Raw genomic sequence first — 15,772 nt, forward strand, 5'->3', positions numbered from 1 at the left:
TACGAAGACATAGGAAAAGACAGCTACGCACAAGCCAAGGAGAAGCCAGCTTCACTGACAACTAAACCATTGGCTTCTAACTTCCAAAATTGTAAGAAAATAAATTTCTGTTGTCTAAATCATGCAGTTTGTGGTCATTGGTTATGGCAGCCTTAGCAAACTAACACAATAGCCATTGACTTCCCTCTTCTCAGGAACTATCACAACCTAAAATGTCTACACAACTTGAAACTTAATAGGCTTGGTTTATCAGTTTTAAACACAGTGAGAGGTGGTTTACTGAGTTTTTACATTTATACATTTATTCTTATTTAAATCAGCCTCTTTCTCCATTCTTTCTTTTCCAGTGTAAGAACATACCTTTTAGGGAACAGCAGTTAGCATAATGGCTATGCTGCTGGACTCCCATGTAGTCAACCACAGTTAGAGTCCCGGACCCAGTGGCTTAAACTCATGCCAGGTGCATGTGAGTGCATACCCGAGATCCCAAGAGGAGAATGAAGGAGAAGGGATTGCAGTATGGCCATCCCCCCTGGAGGGTGATTTCTCACTTTCTATCTCTCTGTCTCTCTCTGCCTTTCTGGCAAGTGCATGCGCCCTATAGCAAAACCCTTTCAAAAAAGAAGAAGAAGAACATACCTTCCAATCATGAAGAGTAGAAAATTCATTTCTTGCTTATATCAGTCAGGACAGGTTAGGTTATGCTACAGTAACAAACAATCCTGAAATCTTAGCGGTTTCTCACAATTAAGTTGTATTTCTTATGTCAGCTGAACAGGGATTTTACTCTAGGTGTTCTCACTAGTTTCAGAGACTTTGCCAATTGAGACTTTGCCAACAGCAGTTGCTATGGCAAGTAGGAAAATCATGGAGACTCTCTCATTGGCCCTAGACTTTTTTCTGGAAGTGACACAAATGACTTTCTCTCATTCTCTATTGTTGAAATCAGGTAAGAAAAAGAAAAGACATTGGGTAAATCTGGAAAAGTATGGATTTTAGTTAATGATGTACCAAAACGGTTTCATTAATTGTGGCAAATGTACCATAATAATGTACAATATTAATAGATAATAGATAAAAATGGGTATGAAATACATGGAGATTCTCTGTACTATTATCTCAAGTTATCTTTAAGTCTAAAACTACTTTCAAAATAAATCCTATTATATATAATTATATATGTATAATTACATTTATATTATAATCCTTGTAGGATTTTATATTTATATTATAATCACAAGGAGTGGGGCAGTAAATACATACTCGACTGAAGAAGAACCAGAATATCAGTGAATAGGACCATGGGCTGGCACAGAGCTCTCAGGTAAGAATAGCCAAATTTTCACCACAATTGAAGCAGCGTAATAAAGAAGTCCTACAGACTTAGAGGAACAAAAGTTCTGCTCACAGATGGTATACATTAGTTTGACTTTTTAAAGAAAGAAAATGGGCTTTGGGGTCAAACCAGTCTCCTCCAGTTAAGCTAACAGCTTTAGGCTTCTCTGAATCTTTGTTTTTTCTTTTCATTTACAACTTTTGTCATATATATGGACATTAAGCAAAATAATATTTGTAAAATACCCTACATAATGTGTAACACATAGTGACTAACTTTCCCTCTGCTACTTTCTTTGAAACTAAAATCCAGAGTGTTTTATTGTTCATTATTTTTAAAGTTCCAAGAGTTCATGTATTTATTTTTTTAAGTTCCAGGAGTTTTTTAATGTTTGTATCACAGAACAGACAGAACCAGGCAAAAATAAAACTCCAAGGAAATGATTATCTTATTTCACTGTTTGTTTTGCTTCTTTTTTTGTCCTTTTTATTTGTCTTCTAAAATCTTATTATATTTTTTAATGATATTAGACATTTGTTTTTATCACAAATGCATTCCAAATGTTAATAATTAAATGTATCATCTTCTACTACCCCTCTATGTTCCATTAAATAGAAAAAATTTGCTATATGTCTCTTCATAGCCTATTTGACCACAGTTGTCCCACCTATAGTTTAAAAACTAGACTGTAACTTGATTTTCCAAAAATCTTTCTTGAGTTCATCCTGCAGAAAATTTTGGGGAAAGAAGTCCTACTGATGACATCGATAGTCTCCCAAAGGTGAGGATGTCATCTGGGTTGAAGGCAACTGGAAGGAGTCTTCAGCAAACTGAGAAACACTGGAAAATTCTACAGAAGCAAATCTTGTCAATAAAATACTCGCTCCTTCAATTAACCCTAAGAGAATGTCACCCACTGCAGCTGACTCAAACATAGCCACTGGCCTATTTCTTGCTGCCAGTATGGCTCCTAGTAAGGCACCACTTACGGTGGAGTTCCAGGGATCTTCTTTACCTCTGGCTTGAACCATACTACACTCAGTCATGAAAAACAGATCTCCCCAAACCGCAAAGGCTACCTCCAAATTGTGGAGCTCTTGTTTTAATAGCTGTCAAACTCCCTCAAAGTCTGTGGCTTACTCACACTGGAAAATCACAAAAACTTTTTTTTGAAAAATACTACCATCTATAGTACTCATCATAAGGGCCCCTCCACAGTCATCCACAATTCGCCATGGGCAAGGCTTTTATGCATACTCTTCCATCTTGGCTAGAGAGGTGCCAATGTTTATTTTTTTAACACCAGTTTGTTTTTGTTTTTTTTTTATTACTCCATGGTACTCAGTTGTTTCACCTGGAACTACATGTCTTGCCTAACCACTAAGTGGTTACCTACTTCCCAGATGTTCTTCTTATCTCTAAAACACCTATCCTACTTGGCCATGTATGTTTTTTCAGCATACTATGTGTGTGTGTATGTGTGTGGGTGTATATATATGTGTACATATGTATACATATGTGTGTATATATGTATGTATACAACACACATTTATTTATTATAGAGAAATATTTTTTACTATAGGGCACATGCACTTGCCAGAGAGATAGAGACAGAAAGCAAGAAATCACCCCCCGGGGGGGATAGCTATGCCGCAATCCCTTCTCTTCCATTCTCCTCTTGGAATCTTGAGCACATATGCACACTCACCCAGTGTGAATTTCAGGTTGCCAGATCCAGGACTTGAACCACAGTTGGCCATATGGGAGTCCAGCAACATAACTATTACACCATCTGCTGGTCCCCAGCATACTATATATATATTTTTTTTTTTGGAGAGATTTTCACTGTAGGACGCGTGCGCTTGCCAGACAGACAGAGAGAGACATAGAGACAGAAAGCGAGAAATCACCCCCCAGGGGGGATGGTCACGCCACAATCCCTTCTCCTCCATTCTCCTCTCGGGATCTTGGGCACGCACGCACACGTGCCCGGCGTGAGTTTTAAGCCACCGGGTCCGGGACACAAACCGCGGTCGACTACGTGGGAGTCCAGCGACATAGCCATTACGCTAACTGCTGGTTCCCAGCATACTATATTTTTGACTACATATATTCACTCTGTCTTTCTCTCTCTGTCATCTACTTCTGTCATGTCTCTCTCTCTCTGTATCTTTCTTTCTCTCCAAAATCCTGTGCTCATCTTAGGCATCCAAACCATAAGCTATAAAATGATACCAAATAAATTTGATATATAAAAATGATAATGACGACTTGATTTTTTTTTAGTGTACATGAATCAGCATGTCTCCTCTAGGCATAGTAGAGCATATTTGGGAAACAAGTGCCTTTACAAATGACTCAAGCTACTTTCTGTTCTCTCCCTCCAATTTCCCTGGGATGTAAGAGGAAGACAAGGAGTAACAGTAGCAAGACTCCCATCTACTTACCTCTCCTCTCGCTGTAAAGTAAATGAAAGACACAGGAAGAATATCTGAGATATCTGAATAGTTAATTAATTACCTCTAATGTGTGGCATCATGGAAGGACTGACCAGAGCAGGAATTTAACAAGTGTCTCCTTTCTAAGTGAAACTGGTCCCATCCTTGATTTCTCTCTTGACTTTCCACTGTCAGTGCTTGGCCTCAGGGAACTGTGGGGTGAAGGGCCACATGCCCACTTCTCCCTAGCTCTAATCTGGAAGCACTAAGTGATTTGATGGCTATGGAAAGGCTTGTGTGCTTTTGCTTTAATAAAGGAAGGTCAAGAGCTCTTCTCTTTTGTTAATATTTAGATAAGTGTCCTGGGGCCATTGAGCAAAGCTGAACTAAAACTAAGAAATATCATTAAGCTTTTAATTGTCACTTTCAACTGAAAGTCATTCCAATTATCACAATTGCCTCTATAGCATTTTTTGATAAATTTATATTATCCTTTATAGTTTAGAAAGCACTTTTGTATAAATTTTCATTTGATCTAATAATGAAGGTAATTTTTCAAAATGTTATTGATGAAAAACTGAGGTTTGGGGGAAGTAGATGATATATAAGGAATCTTCAAAAAGCTTATGGAAAATGCATAATACAAAAAAACTGTGCATGGATTTCAAAATGTTTTTGCACCAAAATAAATCCATATTTCAGTTCCATTTTTCCATGAACTTTTCAAAGTCTCTTTATATATGCTCAAAATTGTCATAGCTATTAGGTGACAAAAATAGCTCTATCACAGAACTGTATTTTGTAACCTATAACAGGCTTTGGAATTTAGATATAGAAATCCAAGAAACATTTATGCTATTAAGACATGGTAATTATTTTTCACATATGCAATCTGATATAAATTCCAGTGCAACCCAGAGATGAACACAGGCCTGCAATGTATTTCCATTCATCCAGATCTGTGTGTATTGTATGAAGAGGGTTGGGCAAGAAGGTGGGCAGTGGTATTAATAAGTCCGTAGAGACAAAGATAATTAGATGAGTGTTTATTGTTCCCATTTAACATATTAAAAAAGGAAGTTGAAAGAGGATATGTGAGTAGCTAACAGGGGAATTTTAGCTAGCATCCAAAGTCGAATTGAATATTATTTCAAATAACACAGCAGACAACTGGATGGAAAGCAGGATAGAGGCTTCTTTCAAGCTTGCCAGGGTAATTTTCCCCTCCAAAAGTCATGATTCACTTCACCAATACCTGGCTGAGCTCTTTTAAAGAAAAACATCTGCACTTAGATTAAGAGGAGGCAATAAAAGGTAACCCAAGGAAGTCTTGAAAATGATTGAAGCACAAATGCAAAAATACCAGTGGGCACTGCCTCACACATAGACAGTGAGAGGAAAGTTGTCCAAGTGTGATGGGATTAACCTCATGCCAGCTAAGGAAACGGCTCAGAACGCCTCTTGTCAGAGATTATTTTCCAGATGAAAGAACTAAAGATGGGTTCAAGTCAGAAGAACAGTAAAGCAGGTAAAAACTTGTATTGAACAAAAACAGAGACCCATTCTTGTGATTGGCAAGCCATTGGTCACAGTTCAGCAACACAGTGAAATGGCCCCATTCCCTCTGTGACGCACAGGATTCTCTTCAAGGGAGACTGTGCCGCCAGGATATGAGTAGCTAGCTCACATAATTGCAGGGTGCTCTCTGCCAGTGGGGCTCTCGTTTCCGTAGAGGTCACATCTCTCCCTAATCAGAGAAGCATTTTCAGAGGACCCAGCCAAAGAGCTTAAGTCTTTGACATCTCAGGCAAATTAAGAGGGGATTTTGCTAAGTACAGGGAATTAAGATTCTGGTGGAAATGACGGGATTTTCTGAGAGGAGAATATTAGTATAATAGCTAGCATGTCACCATTACAGTGTTGAATCTTTGCTTGTCTTATCTCAATTAATTCTTATAAAGATTCTCTGAGTAGGTACTATTATTGTCCATATTCTAAAAGGAAACTAAGAGACAGAGAGGTTAAGTAACTTGCCCAAGGCCACACAGCTAGTAATAGCAAAGCCAGAATTCAAACCCAGAAAACTAGAGTCTATCTTATTTTAGTCGCAACTCTTAAGTCCTGCTCTTAAAAAGACTAGAAAGACATGGGTATGGAGATAACTTTTTCTAATGATATTTTATTTTACAATATAACTTGGCATAATAATAAATAATCTTATATCCTAGAATCTATTTCACAAAGCATAAAAATTCTTCATCCAACAGGCCTTTCTGAAATATTTCCATCTCGTTTGAAAGGAGAAAAGACTTCAGTTTTCAGGTTGATTTGCTTAGTATTTCCATGCCAGCAAAAGCAATTCCTTCACTTCCACTGATAATAGGAGCCCACTCTGCATCCAACACCATGTAGGGTGATGTCAATGCAAATACTTTCTTCCACCACTATGAATAAATGAATGACTAAATGATTTTATCTACAAAAAATCAACAAAAGCCAGTCCTCCAACAATTCTTAGTTTTTAGTTACTATGTAGCATTGAGAAGCTTTTCAAGATTCAAATTTAGCTCTTGGCTTCATTCTGCCCAACCTGCCACACTTCTCCCCTGGCTAACATGACTCTAGCTACAACAAAAGCACTTCATTTTTGCCCAAGGTGGGAAAGCATTCTCTATAAATTGCCAGCTAGTAAATAAGCTTTGTGGGCCACACGTGGTCCGTCACAACTCCCCATCTTGGCCATTGCTGCACAAAATAAGCCATTAACAATATGTAAACAAATGTGTATGCCTAGGTCCCAACAAAATTTAATTTACAAAAACAGGTGGCAGTCTGGATATGGACCACAGATTTGCTTGCTACCTCCCAAATCCTGTCCTGACAAAAAATGATGTCCACTCTCAGCCCAGTTAACAGTTCTCCAAGATCATGGAAGGCTTCCTCTACAGTCACAGCAGACGGTCCAGCTGTGCTGGCACGCTGCTAAAACACCATATTCCACCTGCTGTGACCACATAGGAGGGCCAGGCTCAATCCCTGGTCCAACCTGAAGACAGGGAGTGATGGCTTCTGCCTGTAATCCCAGCAATTGGGGGGACAGAAGCAGGAGAATAGGAGTTTTAAGCTGATCTGGGCAATAGACAGCAACAAATACAGAGCTATAGTCCCAGCTGAAAGATTAATGGAGAGCACAACATGTCAAGATCTTATCTTTTAAAAAAATATAACCACAGATCTACAAATACTGGTCAATTACTATAGAGCCATTAGCCACATCAAAAAATTAATAGCAAGGGGAACTGCCAGGAGACTAATCTGCCTAGTGCAATAGCCACTGACTATAGACACTTAACTCTTCCCTTGTCCATCCCTCCCTTTCCATATCACTTATCACAATAGGAAAATAAATATATATTTGAGTATTTTTTAAATTTTAGTTTGCATTTTACCCTAAATCTTGCCTTCTAAATTAAGGAATACTTTACACTGTCATTCAAGGAAAATAAAACCTTAATAGGGTACAGCAGGTGGTGTAGTGGTTAAGGCACTGGCCTACTGCAGTTCAAGTCCTAGACCTGGTGGCTTGCTTTCTCACTTTCCCTCTCTGTCTCTCTCTGCTCAAATCATTAAAAATAATAAATAAATAAAATTAGATAAATAATTCGCTTTTAAAAAAAACCTTAATGAGGCCAGCAGGTGGCACAGGGGTTAAGGCACTGGACTCCCATATGGTTGACTGTGGTTCAAGTCCCAGACCCAGAAGCTTCAAACTTACACCAGGCATGTGTGCATATGTGTCCAAGATCCCAAGAGAATAAAAGAGGAGAAAGGATTGCAGTATGGCCACCACCACCCTCTCTCCCGGAGAGTGATTTCTTACTTCCTGTCTTTCTGTCTCCCTAGTAAATATCATTAAGCTTTTAATTGTCACTTTCAACTGAAAGTCATTCCAATTATCACAATTGCCTCTATAGCATTTTTTGATAAATTTATATTATCCTTTATAGTTTAGAAAGCACTTTTGTATAAATTTTCATTTGATCTAATAATGAAGGTAATTTTTCAAAATGTTATTGATGAAAAACTGAGGTTTGGGGGAAGTAGATGATATATAAGGAATCTTCAAAAAGCTTATGGAAAATGCATAATACAAAAAAACTGTGCATGGATTTCAAAATGTTTTTGCACCAAAATAAATCCATATTTCAGTTCCATTTTTCCATGAACTTTTCAAAGTCTCTTTATATATGCTCAAAATTGTCATAGCTATTAGGTGACAAAAATAGCTCTATCACAGAACTGTATTTTGTAACCTATAACAGGCTTTGGAATTTAGATATAGAAATCCAAGAAACATTTATGCTATTAAGACATGGTAATTATTTTTCACATATGCAATCTGATATAAATTCCAGTGCAACCCAGAGATGAACACAGGCCTGCAATGTATTTCCATTCATCCAGATCTGTGTGTATTGTATGAAGAGGGTTGGGCAAGAAGGTGGGCAGTGGTATTAATAAGTCCGTAGAGACAAAGATAATTAGATGAGTGTTTATTGTTCCCATTTAACATATTAAAAAAGGAAGTTGAAAGAGGATATGTGAGTAGCTAACAGGGGAATTTTAGCTAGCATCCAAAGTCGAATTGAATATTATTTCAAATAACACAGCAGACAACTGGATGGAAAGCAGGATAGAGGCTTCTTTCAAGCTTGCCAGGGTAATTTTCCCCTCCAAAAGTCATGATTCACTTCACCAATACCTGGCTGAGCTCTTTTAAAGAAAAACATCTGCACTTAGATTAAGAGGAGGCAATAAAAGGTAACCCAAGGAAGTCTTGAAAATGATTGAAGCACAAATGCAAAAATACCAGTGGGCACTGCCTCACACATAGACAGTGAGAGGAAAGTTGTCCAAGTGTGATGGGATTAACCTCATGCCAGCTAAGGAAACGGCTCAGAACGCCTCTTGTCAGAGATTATTTTCCAGATGAAAGAACTAAAGATGGGTTCAAGTCAGAAGAACAGTAAAGCAGGTAAAAACTTGTATTGAACAAAAACAGAGACCCATTCTTGTGATTGGCAAGCCATTGGTCACAGTTCAGCAACACAGTGAAATGGCCCCATTCCCTCTGTGACGCACAGGATTCTCTTCAAGGGAGACTGTGCCGCCAGGATATGAGTAGCTAGCTCACATAATTGCAGGGTGCTCTCTGCCAGTGGGGCTCTCGTTTCCGTAGAGGTCACATCTCTCCCTAATCAGAGAAGCATTTTCAGAGGACCCAGCCAAAGAGCTTAAGTCTTTGACATCTCAGGCAAATTAAGAGGGGATTTTGCTAAGTACAGGGAATTAAGATTCTGGTGGAAATGACGGGATTTTCTGAGAGGAGAATATTAGTATAATAGCTAGCATGTCACCATTACAGTGTTGAATCTTTGCTTGTCTTATCTCAATTAATTCTTATAAAGATTCTCTGAGTAGGTACTATTATTGTCCATATTCTAAAAGGAAACTAAGAGACAGAGAGGTTAAGTAACTTGCCCAAGGCCACACAGCTAGTAATAGCAAAGCCAGAATTCAAACCCAGAAAACTAGAGTCTATCTTATTTTAGTCGCAACTCTTAAGTCCTGCTCTTAAAAAGACTAGAAAGACATGGGTATGGAGATAACTTTTTCTAATGATATTTTATTTTACAATATAACTTGGCATAATAATAAATAATCTTATATCCTAGAATCTATTTCACAAAGCATAAAAATTCTTCATCCAACAGGCCTTTCTGAAATATTTCCATCTCGTTTGAAAGGAGAAAAGACTTCAGTTTTCAGGTTGATTTGCTTAGTATTTCCATGCCAGCAAAAGCAATTCCTTCACTTCCACTGATAATAGGAGCCCACTCTGCATCCAACACCATGTAGGGTGATGTCAATGCAAATACTTTCTTCCACCACTATGAATAAATGAATGACTAAATGATTTTATCTACAAAAAATCAACAAAAGCCAGTCCTCCAACAATTCTTAGTTTTTAGTTACTATGTAGCATTGAGAAGCTTTTCAAGATTCAAATTTAGCTCTTGGCTTCATTCTGCCCAACCTGCCACACTTCTCCCCTGGCTAACATGACTCTAGCTACAACAAAAGCACTTCATTTTTGCCCAAGGTGGGAAAGCATTCTCTATAAATTGCCAGCTAGTAAATAAGCTTTGTGGGCCACACGTGGTCCGTCACAACTCCCCATCTTGGCCATTGCTGCACAAAATAAGCCATTAACAATATGTAAACAAATGTGTATGCCTAGGTCCCAACAAAATTTAATTTACAAAAACAGGTGGCAGTCTGGATATGGACCACAGATTTGCTTGCTACCTCCCAAATCCTGTCCTGACAAAAAATGATGTCCACTCTCAGCCCAGTTAACAGTTCTCCAAGATCATGGAAGGCTTCCTCTACAGTCACAGCAGACGGTCCAGCTGTGCTGGCACGCTGCTAAAACACCATATTCCACCTGCTGTGACCACATAGGAGGGCCAGGCTCAATCCCTGGTCCAACCTGAAGACAGGGAGTGATGGCTTCTGCCTGTAATCCCAGCAATTGGGGGGACAGAAGCAGGAGAATAGGAGTTTTAAGCTGATCTGGGCAATAGACAGCAACAAATACAGAGCTATAGTCCCAGCTGAAAGATTAATGGAGAGCACAACATGTCAAGATCTTATCTTTTAAAAAAATATAACCACAGATCTACAAATACTGGTCAATTACTATAGAGCCATTAGCCACATCAAAAAATTAATAGCAAGGGGAACTGCCAGGAGACTAATCTGCCTAGTGCAATAGCCACTGACTATAGACACTTAACTCTTCCCTTGTCCATCCCTCCCTTTCCATATCACTTATCACAATAGGAAAATAAATATATATTTGAGTATTTTTTAAATTTTAGTTTGCATTTTACCCTAAATCTTGCCTTCTAAATTAAGGAATACTTTACACTGTCATTCAAGGAAAATAAAACCTTAATAGGGTACAGCAGGTGGTGTAGTGGTTAAGGCACTGGCCTACTGCAGTTCAAGTCCTAGACCTGGTGGCTTGCTTTCTCACTTTCCCTCTCTGTCTCTCTCTGCTCAAATCATTAAAAATAATAAATAAATAAAATTAGATAAATAATTCGCTTTTAAAAAAAACCTTAATGAGGCCAGCAGGTGGCACAGGGGTTAAGGCACTGGACTCCCATATGGTTGACTGTGGTTCAAGTCCCAGACCCAGAAGCTTCAAACTTACACCAGGCATGTGTGCATATGTGTCCAAGATCCCAAGAGAATAAAAGAGGAGAAAGGATTGCAGTATGGCCACCACCACCCTCTCTCCCGGAGAGTGATTTCTTACTTCCTGTCTTTCTGTCTCCCTAGTAAGCAGATGCACCATATAACAAAAATCTCCAAAAAAGCTTAAAGAAGGTGTATCATTTTGTTCTGTTTTTAGTTATAGATCATGAGGGGAGAAAGCAGACTTGTTTTTTTATAGTACTATTTGCCACCATCCTATTTTTAGGGTTTCTGGTGAAGGAGAGAGAAGATACTGTGACCAGGTCTTTTCTCCCACAGCAGCTGACCTCACCCCCTGAACCTTATGTGAGCTCCTTGGAAATGTAGACCAGAAAGAGAAAAAACTGGAAGTAGCAGGGGAAATGGAATAGAGCAATGATATGATAACCGTTCACTCTAGAAATTCATCTTCATTACTTTTCTCTTTTATTTTTTTGTTCTCCCATCTTTCTTGGTGACAGAGTCAAGAAAGTTCTGCTAGAAATCTTCAGTTTAAGCAAAAAGCAAGTAGAAATTGCATGCATGGGGACCTCTACAACTCACCTGGCTACCCCCTTGATCTGCAAGGCCCTGGTACTTATCCTTCAGGGTATCCTTTCACTCAGATCATGTAGATATGGCCATTCCCAGGCTATTTCTATAAAATCTTTACTTATTTTTTTGCATTTATTTTGCCTTCTTATCAGTTTCAGTAAACATTTTAATTAATTACATATTTTAAAGTGCTCGATCATATGCCATAAAGAGTACAGTTTTTTTAAATAAATGAGGAGAAAAAAATCATTTATAGAAATCATCAGCTAAACATCTGGTGTTTCCTAAAAGGAAAGAGAGAAAAGAAATACTCCAATATTCCAAACCAGGACTTCTATAACTGCCTAGAAAAGGTCCAGCCTTGCAAAGAGATTTGTTGCAAACACCCACAAAGGTGTAAGAATGACTACTTCAAACATGGAGACCTCAGGACAAAAGGAGGGAGTGACAGACCCAAAAAGAAGGAAAACCAGGAATGCTAATCAAACGTCAGCTCACCACCTGGGAAAATAAATATATATTCTTTTTCCCTGGGTTATTGAAAGAAGCAAATTAGAAAAAAGAAGAAAACATTTGTGTCAAGGTCACAGCTGACTTGATCAGTCCAGATTTCCTAAACCCAGACAGATCTGAGTATCTGGTGGGCTTAGGCTTCTGCTCTGAGGCAGGGAGAAGGGAAGATGTGGGCATTCCCCAGCTGCAAAAGAAAAAGCCTGTGGAAAGAAGAGTGGGTGAGCTATCCCAGCTGCTCAGTTCAACACCCTGCACACGGGTTTCTTGCCTAGCGATTGCACAGCAGCAATAGCACAAATAACAACAGTGGCAGGTGGCAAGCAGAGGATAAAAATAATAATAGCAATATTTACTATGGACAGGTCTCCTACGGGGCATTTTTACATGCATTAACATATGTATTCCCCATACACTATCAGGTAAGTGATGTTATCCTTATGATACAGTTGAAAAAGAATTAAGAATACAAAAAATCTCACTCAGGGTTGCGTAGTTAATAAAAGGAAGAGTGAAGATCAAAATTCAGGTCTTTGTGAATCTAAGGTTTAGGGGAAATCTCACTAGTTCTCAAGTTTGCCAATGCTTTCAGAGAATCAAGAAGTTGTATTAATCACAAATTGCTAACTAATATCAGTGATTGCAGCTGCTCGCAACATCACAGCAGGGGTCACTTCTGGGTTGCTGCCAAACCGGCAGACTGTACAGCCTTTACATCTATTCTCCCCCTCACCCCAGACCCCACTGCTGGAGGAATCCCATGTATTGTCTCTGTTCTTCTTGTGCCTCCAGATTTCTCATAAGTGTCTCTCACTGACAGAATCAAACTGAGCAGACTATTGGGAAAAAATCTGGAAATGTAGTTCCCAGGCTTCTAGCCCTATGATAGGAGGAGATTAAAGAACAGAGAAAGGATAATTCTGCATTATCCAAAGGCAGACTCGGGTGGTCACCACAACATCCCGGAATTTTAAAAATGTGTGGAAGTAGTTATAATCCACTAACGAAATATTATCTGTGGGAGGAGAAATGTGGCTACTGTTTAGTGGAAACGGCTGGTGGAATCAAAGCCACAGAGTAAATGTTTTGACCCCTGTTTTACACCCTGACTATATTCTCAAATTCACACAATCCAGTGAGATATTATTTTGCAGACTCGAAATTTCAACAACCCTGATAAGAAAAAGAACATGTTGCAAAAGTCTTTTTCCAGCCCTTCCTGTTTTACCCAGAGTCCCTTCTGAGAAGCCTGTGCACCAACAGCTTTAACTAATATAAGAACTCTGGGCTCTGTCTTCTGGAATTCTTACTTATTGGCCGCCTAACTATTTTTCCACTTAGTCTAATCTCTTCAGAAAAGGCTTTAATTTTAATAACTGAATTAGCTGAAATGATGTAATAGAAATTTTGGTTGATTTTTAATTTAATTTAAATTGTCAAAGTTATATTCTCCTTTCCTATTTCCTGTGAGCAATTATTTTCAGTTCTTGTAGGTTTTCTTAGATTCATATTTCACACTAGTAATGCTAACAACATATTGTTAGTTTTTGATTTTTCGATTAAAATATGTATAAATTCTCTCTTACTCAAAATGAGTAACAAATTATAACAAACTGTTTTTTATAATTCAAAACTTCCAAACATATACAAAATGTGTAACTCTTGTTTTTCCATTCATCCTCCCAATATAAGTTTTTTGGGTTAAGACAATATGTAGTACTACACTATGATGACTATACAATGTTTGTATTCACAGCCACATCAGGTAGTTTTACATAATTTCTTTTTTTTTTCTTTTTTTGGAGAGGTTAATGCTATAAGGCATGTGCGTTCACCAGAAAGACAGAGAGGGACAGAGAGACAGAAAGTGAGAAATGACCCCCCAGGGGGATGGCCACACCACAATCCCTTCCTCCTCCATTCTCTTCTCAGGCAGGATCTTGGGCACGCATACACATGTGTCCAGCGTGAGTTCAAGCCATCGGGTCCAGGACTCGAACCGCAGTCTATTACATGGGAGTCTAGCGACATAGCCATTACACTAACTGCTGGTCTCTACATGATTATATTTCTTTTCTTATAAACTTTTGTTTTTCTTAGAATTAAGTCATTGTTTTTCTCCTTTTCTTGGCTTTTTGGTAATGGCTAACTCATCTGTGAACTCTCTACCATAAGGAATAATCTCAATAGGTTGAAACAAACCTTTCAGTTTTATATTTTCTTACAGATAGCCCCATCTCTCCCAGAGCTCCCACTCTCTTGCTGCAGTGTAGAATGGTTGCTCTCTGGACTTGCTGCCCAGATACCTTTCTCAGAACACTTGTCACTATCAACCAGGAAACTAGAAACTGTATCACATAGATGTTCCCTGGCAGCTCCTTTGAATCTTCTCTCCCCCCTTGATATGAGAATAAGGTGGTGGCGGTAGTGGTGGTGGTGGTAGTAGCAGTGATGGTTATATTCTTCCTCAGTTGTGCTAAAGGCTATTGGGTTCATGACTCCATATCACCACTCCCCCCCGACCTTCCTAGATGATCCCACGTATGTTCCAGGCATGTGAAAGCAGGAGGCTGGAGCACGCCAGAGCTGAGAGTCTTCAGTGCCCTTGTGGTCAGTCTGCCTGAGTGGGAAATAATGGAGAGATACCAAAAATACAAATGTGTGGGAAGGGTTTCCAAGAAGAAGTTATCCAAGCCATTTCTGGAAATAGATGATAACGTTATTTCCTTAAATGCAGGCTGCCAGAAAAAGAGAGATCATAATAAATGGTGCAATGTGAAAATTCTATTCAAAATGTCAGTGTTTTTCTCTTTTTTAAGCCAATTGCTTCATGCCAAATGATGTCACCAGGGGTCTATGAGTGAGATCTGTGTAGATACAGTGTCCAAGGCTTTTTCTCCAAAACCATTTTTTAAAATTTATTTATAAGGCCATTGCTCCCTGGAGTACAGACTTTGGCTTCCTCAAATTAAAATATTTCATAATAACCACCCTACCACATAAGTTTAGTTACCCAAGGCTCTTGGAAAATAGCGAGGATGGGGGACACAATTTTGCTATCCATTCTTTGAAGAATGCAAAACACTTTGACTTAGAGCTGGAGTGAGTGTCATTTCTCCCCATTGCACACAGAACACAGGAGATTCAATCTCTCGGTAAACATTTTATTTATATATATACATATATATAGAGAGAGAGATATGCACACATATATATACATATATGTGTGTGTATATATACACATGCATGCATATGTGTGCATTCTATATGTATGTATATAAAAATCACTACATTATTACATATGTATGCAGTTCTAGACATACATAATGTAGTATGAATTGTAATATCAGGGTAACTAGCATTTTAATTACTAAAACACTCTAATAAATGGCATTTCTGCCCTATTAGAAGTAAAGTATGAGTAGATTTCTATTATCATGATGAGCCCTTTCCATCCTTGATAGAATAATATAAATGAATAAAAATAGACTTTATTTTTGAAGACTCTAACTCTGTTCAGTCATGGGGGATCTGGCTTCTTCTAATCTCTCGGTATTAACCACTTTACTTATGAAATGCAAACAGAAATCTTTCTGAATAATCCCTTATAGACGAGGAACATCAAGAT

At 38.4% G+C, this 15,772-nt stretch overlaps 1 pseudogene; it reads right to left on the bottom strand.

Moving 5' to 3' along the window:
* Positions 1-2,088: 2,088 nt before the first annotated feature.
* Positions 2,089-2,601, bottom strand: LOC102501330 (mitochondrial import inner membrane translocase subunit Tim17-A pseudogene; annotated as a pseudogene).
* Positions 2,602-15,772: the final 13,171 nt, after the last annotated feature.

Source organism: Tupaia chinensis, unplaced genomic scaffold (assembly GCF_000334495.1).
Source record: "Tupaia chinensis unplaced genomic scaffold, TupChi_1.0 Scaffold000085_1, whole genome shotgun sequence".
In the NCBI taxonomy this organism is placed as follows: Eukaryota; Metazoa; Chordata; class Mammalia; order Scandentia; family Tupaiidae; genus Tupaia; species Tupaia belangeri.